Source organism: Procambarus clarkii, chromosome 30, assembly GCF_040958095.1.
Source record: "Procambarus clarkii isolate CNS0578487 chromosome 30, FALCON_Pclarkii_2.0, whole genome shotgun sequence".
Taxonomy (NCBI): Eukaryota; Metazoa; Arthropoda; class Malacostraca; order Decapoda; family Cambaridae; genus Procambarus; species Procambarus clarkii.
Window position 1 is genome coordinate 16,883,567 of NC_091179.1, and position 7,161 is coordinate 16,890,727.

Consider the following 7,161-nt stretch of genomic DNA (forward strand, 5'->3'; position numbering starts at 1 on the left):
AAAAAAAATTTTGGGCTAAAAAGTATCGAAATTTTGGGCTAAAAAGTAGCAAAAATTTGGGCTTAAAGTAGTGAAAAAAGCCCAATTTTGGGCTAAAAAGTAGCGAAATTTTGGGCTAAAAGTAGCGAAAGTAGCCCAATTTTGGGCTAAAAAGTAGCGAAAGTAGCCCAATTTTGGGTTGAAAAGTAGCGAAAGTAGCCCAATTTTGGGCTAAAAAGTAGCGAAAGTAGCGAAATTTTGGGCTAAAAAGTAGTGAAAGTAGCTAAATTTTAGGCTAAAAAGTAGCGAAATTTTGGCCTAAAAAGTAGCAAACGTAGCCCAATTTTGGTCTACAAAGCAGCCCAATTTTGAGCTAAAAGTAGCCCAATTTTGGGCTAAAAAGTAGCGAAAGTAGCCCAATTTTGGCCTAAAAAGTAGCAAAAGTAGCGAAATTGGGCTAAAAGTAGCCCAATTTTGGGCTAAAAGTAGCAAAAATAGCCCAATTTTGGGCTAAAAAGTAAGTAAGTAGCCCAATTTTGGGCTAAAAAGTAGCGAAAGTAGCCCAATTTTGTATATGTTGTATATGAATATTGGGTCAAGTAGTGGGGGCATGGTAGGATAAATATGAAGACTGGAAAAAGAAATATATAAAGAATAGTCCAGAAATATACAAGTAAAGGACAATAGGATGTAAGAAATGGTAATGAGAAAGAACTGAAAAATGGTTAGTGATAATTTTATTAAATTTGTAAGCGTGTGGGAAGGTAAGGAATTTAGTATGAGTTACTTTAGAGGGAAATATTGAACGTGTGGCAGATTGTGATTAGATGAGATTGTATTGTGGATTTACATCGTGTTTTTTTTTAGTTGCTCTTGACTGCTGGGCTTTTTAAATAGTTATCTTATCCAGGATTGTACATAGCCTTCCCGGTTTGGTGGCTTCTGATAATTATTGAGTTAGCCATGATTGTATGTATTATGTAAATAAAGACATGTTGGTTTGTGCATAACCGGTAAATTTCAATAGTTACGTGAATGAAGAATAATTGTCACAATCTCAGGAGTTTTTAGACTAGATGTCATGTGTGCGAGGAAAATTGTATTGTATTACTTACGTCCCCATCGTTACATAGTACAAGTCCTTCTGGCCCTAGGAGTCAAACCAAAACACTTTGGACAGTTATCAAACAAGTACTTGCTAACACATATTCAAACATTATCGCCGTTTTAACACAATATGTTTTACATTATATCCATAACAACGCTTATATTGTCACTCACTCAAGTCCTATTCTATACGTAACTAGGATATAACTTATCTACAAAGCTAGTATAATTGTAACACTTCCTACATCAATATTACATTCAACCTATAAAATACTAATCAATAACGTACATATACTACTATCTAGTCAATATATTGCCATAACATTTCATTATTCACTATATTCTCTGCACATTTATTAATATATCAAGGCTACACTCCATATTCACTAACTAGGCCACAGCAACACATGAAGCTTTCATGTGTGCCTCAACCATCATTCCTATCATGAATACAGTTTACATGTTTGTGTAAACATATCAAAGCATATGTACCCTACTATATTCATACAACACTCATACCTCCCTACATATGACAACAATTTGGCCCCAAACACGTTTATGAACTATTTCTAATATCACATTCGCCACACCTTAAGTTATGCCGCCTCTATAATCTACTTTACCTATTACTGAAAACGCAACGAACTACATTCAAATTACCTATTTTACCTACTTACCATTCTTTAAATACATGACAATTCATAGTTTCCCGAAACTCTTCATATGAGGTTATCTACTCTGCCTACTATTTACAGAACCGATACTCATTTCTTTATATTTTAACTATTGACAATATTCATTTTTTTATGATCTTATCTATCCATTCACAAACATTGTTCTTACAGCGTCAAGCAACGCTAAAGATTTCGCTATACTATTTCACATTATAATTACTTTTAATGCCATATGGACTAAGCTTGGTCCGAGTCTTCCTACTATTTAATACATATATTTAATACAAAGTTAATTATTAAAATAATGTTTCCTTATTTTTTTATTACCATTTAATACATTCTTTTACAGACATTGACAACATTTAAGGTCCTTTGATTGCACATTTTACATCATACCTATAAAACATTATTAGATGATTGCCTCAGTGCTACGGTGAACTATATTTTTAACATTTCAACAAAACCCGTCTGTACTTTTCGTTCTTTATCAACAAGGCAAGCTATTTTGTCCTGCTGCATTCTACATCTCTTAGCAAATTTTACATTCACACATTACTTACAGTTCATTGGCATTAGCCCAACACGTGCCTAATATTTACACCCCCCCCCCCCCCACCTAACCATTTCTATTTACAATTATTTTTACCGTTATCAACTACAGGACCTAAGTTTCTCAAAACAAATCTTAGCACTTTTCCCACAATAAATATTTTACATATGTTTACCATTCACTCCCTTATGGGTGCCCTCACCGTAAACTATTTACCAAACACCGTATGTTGACATTTTCTGCTCTGACCATTTCGTACAGTTTAACAAACTAATGATCCACCAGAGTCACTTGCTGCACCACATTACCCGGATGACAAAATCCAGCGCTAGGTCCTTCTGCCGCTGATCCACGTCAAGCCGATCAAACCTATAAACAATGTTATATATATTAGGTTCATAATGTTCTAGGTTATATCCTAGGATATGTTCAACTGTTCACTACATTATGCACTGATCTATCCTTATCTTATTTACCGTATCTGTACATCTCCGTCAACCATTGAAAGCCATCTCTAGCACATCAAGCAATAATATGCTATGATAAACCGCTTTCAGACACTCCTCCATTGTTCTAATCCCTTACCATCCTACATATTAACTCTACACTTCTATCAAACACATTTACAATACCCTCTTAAAGGCAAACCATGCTCTTAAACTCTCCCTGGACAGATGTAATAGGACCCATTATCACATTTATACCTTTCATATCCCCACGCTCAAACTTATTCTATGTAAACACTATGCAAATAAAGAGACTTACCCTAGGCAACTCTCTACCGAGTTGCAAACCTGCCAAACTTTAGTATCATTCAAGAACAAAAATACCAATTTTCATCTTCGTTCTTTATTACAAGCTTTAAATTCTCTATCTACTTTTAGAGATTATGTACTTATTCAAAACAACTTTATCATTGTATTCATTCCTCTTGTGCGCTAGCCGTGCGCTAGCCATGCGCTGTATTGTGCCTACTAATTCCCTAAATTACCATTCAAACTGACATTGCAATCAATCTGCTACCTATCCTCTTATATACCTAGATTTCTCCATTTCTTCATTGGTAACTTATTTTTGCCTAGTATTTACCTACTTCCAATTTCTTTTATCAGGACCTACCAGAAACGCTACGCGTACTAGTGGCTTTATAAGCACGTTCATGTGGGACACTTTTACCCAATATACCTATATCTGAAATAAGTTTCATTTCTATATCATATCTACGTCTTAAAATATCACATTCACTAAAGATTTATTATACATGTGGATCATACATAACTGCCACCCATGATCACGTTGACCATATGGACCTTTGTTGCCTACGTGACTGCACGATTTCAACGATCCACAACCTTCTAGATGCATTTCTTTTGTAATAAACTAATGAAACCATTCTATTTCAAGTAGATTAAATCATATCCTTAATAACATTCAATAATATCTACTTTTAATTAAATCTTATATCTATTTGTATTATATTCACATCTCAATCATATGTCTACACGGTAACAATCTATATTCATTGAAACCTACCCCCTCTCACGGAAGAAGCCAAACTCTGGACTAAGCGACCTACGGGGCGCACGAGGGCAGAACGCGCGTCTTTACTAAGAGTGACACGTGGCATGGTGTTTAGCGAACATTAATTACCTCAGGACACCTTATCCAATTATCGTTATTAACAGTGATTACGAGCTATAACTGGGGAGTACCTTCACAATATATCTACAAGGAAAAATCTTAGAACATTTAAATAAGTTTTCAGTGAAGCACACAAGGCATCTGTCTATCACTTATCTAACCTGCTTCAACCGCAATTTAGGACAATTAGCAATGCTAATACAACAATATACAGCAGAGCTTAGATATAAAATATTGTCCCTAAACTTTGAGTTATCCGGTCTGGCACAGTTCTTAGACAGGCACCAGGCACTGAGATCTTTATTTAATGTTACTGTTAATCGGCCAATTTTATAACAATTTATCTAGTAACTTAGACAGGCAACGCCTCACGTTTCTTTTTTTTTAACATTGTATAACATGACTATTTTCCAAGACACCAGACACTCTTGAGGTTCACTGCCTCAAGAGTCCCAAGTCTGGTACGAGTTTGTCCAGGCGACACTCCATAAATTTTATCTAAAAATATATTTAACAATTTAAGTTATCATTTGCCTAGTTACCTTTAATTTCATAAAGGCGTCCAATTATATTCTTTAGTACTTTGTTAACTAGTAACTACTATTTAAAGGTCATTAATGTACTTTACCATTTAAATTCTTTATAGTAAAATATTGGCAGTTCATAGTTATGGTGCTAGGCTGGACTATGTACATTTTTAAACCACCACTTTAAAACAACCATGTTAAGTCATAATTTATTAAAATATTATCCTTGTATAAACGATACAAGCCAAGAGATTTGCCCGCAGGTGGATTGTGCAACTTCAATCGACAAATTCATTCACCCCACCAGCCCCTTACAGCCATGTTTCATTACGAAAAGAGGAGCTAGGATTTACGACCGTAGCTCGTAACTAATTTTGCATATTTTAATATAGTACAAGTCCCTAGAAGTTCTAAACAATCCCGCCAGTTTTCCCCACAAAGTAATTAAGTTATGTATCCTCAATCCCAATGTACCTTCTATACACAGTATATTAAAACTTTCTAGCACTTACTACTATTTTAACTTTAATGCACAGTTATTTATATTTTATAACTAATAAAAACTACTCACTTCTCAATAAGTTTTCCTTGTCCCATAAGAATAGCTGCAAGCGTCTAGCAAGGCTAGGCTGTAAGAATTTTCTTTATCCCAGCTGTAGCCATGTGTTCACGCACCGAGAAATGGTTCTTGCCACCACTATCTGAAACATTTGTTTTATGTACTAAAATGATATTAAGTGCTTATTCTAACTTTCAGCTTTGTTACTCTAAGCACAATTTTATTTACGTCATCAAAACGGTTCCAACTAATCCAAGTACAACATTTTACTTACAATGTTAACAGAAGTTACACAGGGTTCCACAGGATGGAGTGTCCACTTGTCCGTGCCCTTTAAGGCTGACCCTTCATCTGTGGTCGACAGCCAAATGCAAGCTGGGATACCTTAAATGCAGGAAACTGGCAAGAACAATGGTTGTTCTTGAAGAGTCAACCGCTTGACGCAACTGAAAAAAAGTGGTTGACATCGGTTTATGTATTGGGAAAATGTACAGACATCGTCCCTGAAGGACTACTTGTGCCAAGGGGGAGGAGACGGACTGGTACAGACTACTTTTCCTCCCGACACTGCAAAAATCAAGCACCGTCTGGGGTACTGTAGTGGCCCCCTGGGGATGCTCTACACCCACACCGGTAGTTTAAGCTAAAGTATTATGGATCGTTTTAAAGTATTAACAATTTACGACTAAAGTCAATTTACACTTTACGCTGCTGCAAGAATATGCTCAAGGCAAGCTAGCGTAAATATTGAAGGTTCACATTCTTAATATTTACGAAAAGGTTTAAGGACTTAGTTTCAAACTATTATTTAACTTAAGTTTATAACATACAACCCATTTTTTATCCTTATAGGTTAGGGTTATAGTTAATTACACGTTTCTAAATTACTTTCAAATTAAGAGGCTGCAAAGATTTTTCCTTGGGGCCCCCACCCCCCCCCAAGCCAAACTCAATACAAGCATTAATGACTTTACACCATCACTAAGAACATTCAATTACTTTATTTCCTTACACTAGTAAAGGATTAACCGTCTACATTTTACGTTGTCTTAAGTAACGATTAGATAGTACGTTCATTTATATTTTACATAAACTACACTTTTTGAACTAAAGCAATCTACTGTGAGGGAAGTATCCGGAGACTAGCATTGATTTTTACTAGAGGCGCGCTTGTCAATCTTCCCACTACCTTGTGTACACCCCCCCCCCCCCCTCCGGGCCGGTACTTTTCACCACTAACAACCGGTTCTTAATCCTTTAAGTGCAATGGTCAATAACATTTATTCAGTTTACTCATTACCGAAAAATAACATCTAATACACAACCTTTTTAAATGCTATTCTAAACATTAAGATTAATATACGAATTTGTTAACCAGCTCAACACTTAAATGAATTTTAGGGGTTCAGTCCCGACCCCATGTGCCTCTAACCCTTTCCACTACCGCCCACAAGATGGTTATGGGGTGCATAATAAATTAACTAAAAACTTGTATAATTAGCATTGATTGTATAAACGGTAACACCATAGATGAACAAAATTAACGTCCTGCTTTATCATTTTTCTACTTTTATTACAATTTCATTCAGCAAGGTAAAACTCTGGTCTCAATATATTAAATTTCAATTTTTGGATTTTAGTTTTTTAAACTTTGCAATCATATTGTACACTCAAATATTACAAATACCTTAGTTTTTAAGGTAAAGGTACAGACATTAAGGGGTAACCTCGCATGATACAAGTGGGGGTAAAGGATCAAGCCAGTTTGGGTCTCCCGTAGTGCCACACGCAGCAATGTGCTCACTTAACCTTATATTTGTCACGGCAATTCTCTATATACTTTTTCCAATATGGGGAACACGAGGACAACATGTAAAGAGGGGGAACCGCAACAAGGGAAGGAATGTCACGCAATAATTGCCAAGGCAGGAGTGGAATGTAATGCAATAATTTGTAAGGGACGGGGTGGAATGTAACGCAGTAATTGGTAAGGGAGAGGGGAAATGTAACTCAATGGGTAAGGTAAGGGGGATGTACGCAACAATAGGTAAGGGAGATCATCCACATACAACTAACCTTCAAGAGACGAACCTGGAACTTCACACCACAAGTGAGGTAAGACAC

At 35.9% G+C, this 7,161-nt stretch overlaps 1 long non-coding RNA gene across 1 annotated transcript; it reads right to left on the minus strand.

Moving 5' to 3' along the window:
* Positions 1-699: 699 nt before the first annotated feature.
* Positions 700-7,161, minus strand: LOC123765458 (uncharacterized). The gene is made up of 4 exons (XR_006773717.2): positions 7,114-7,161; positions 5,312-5,483; positions 5,050-5,179; positions 700-2,679 (listed from the first exon to the last, which is right to left on the minus strand). It is a non-coding gene; the product is annotated as an uncharacterized lncRNA (long non-coding RNA).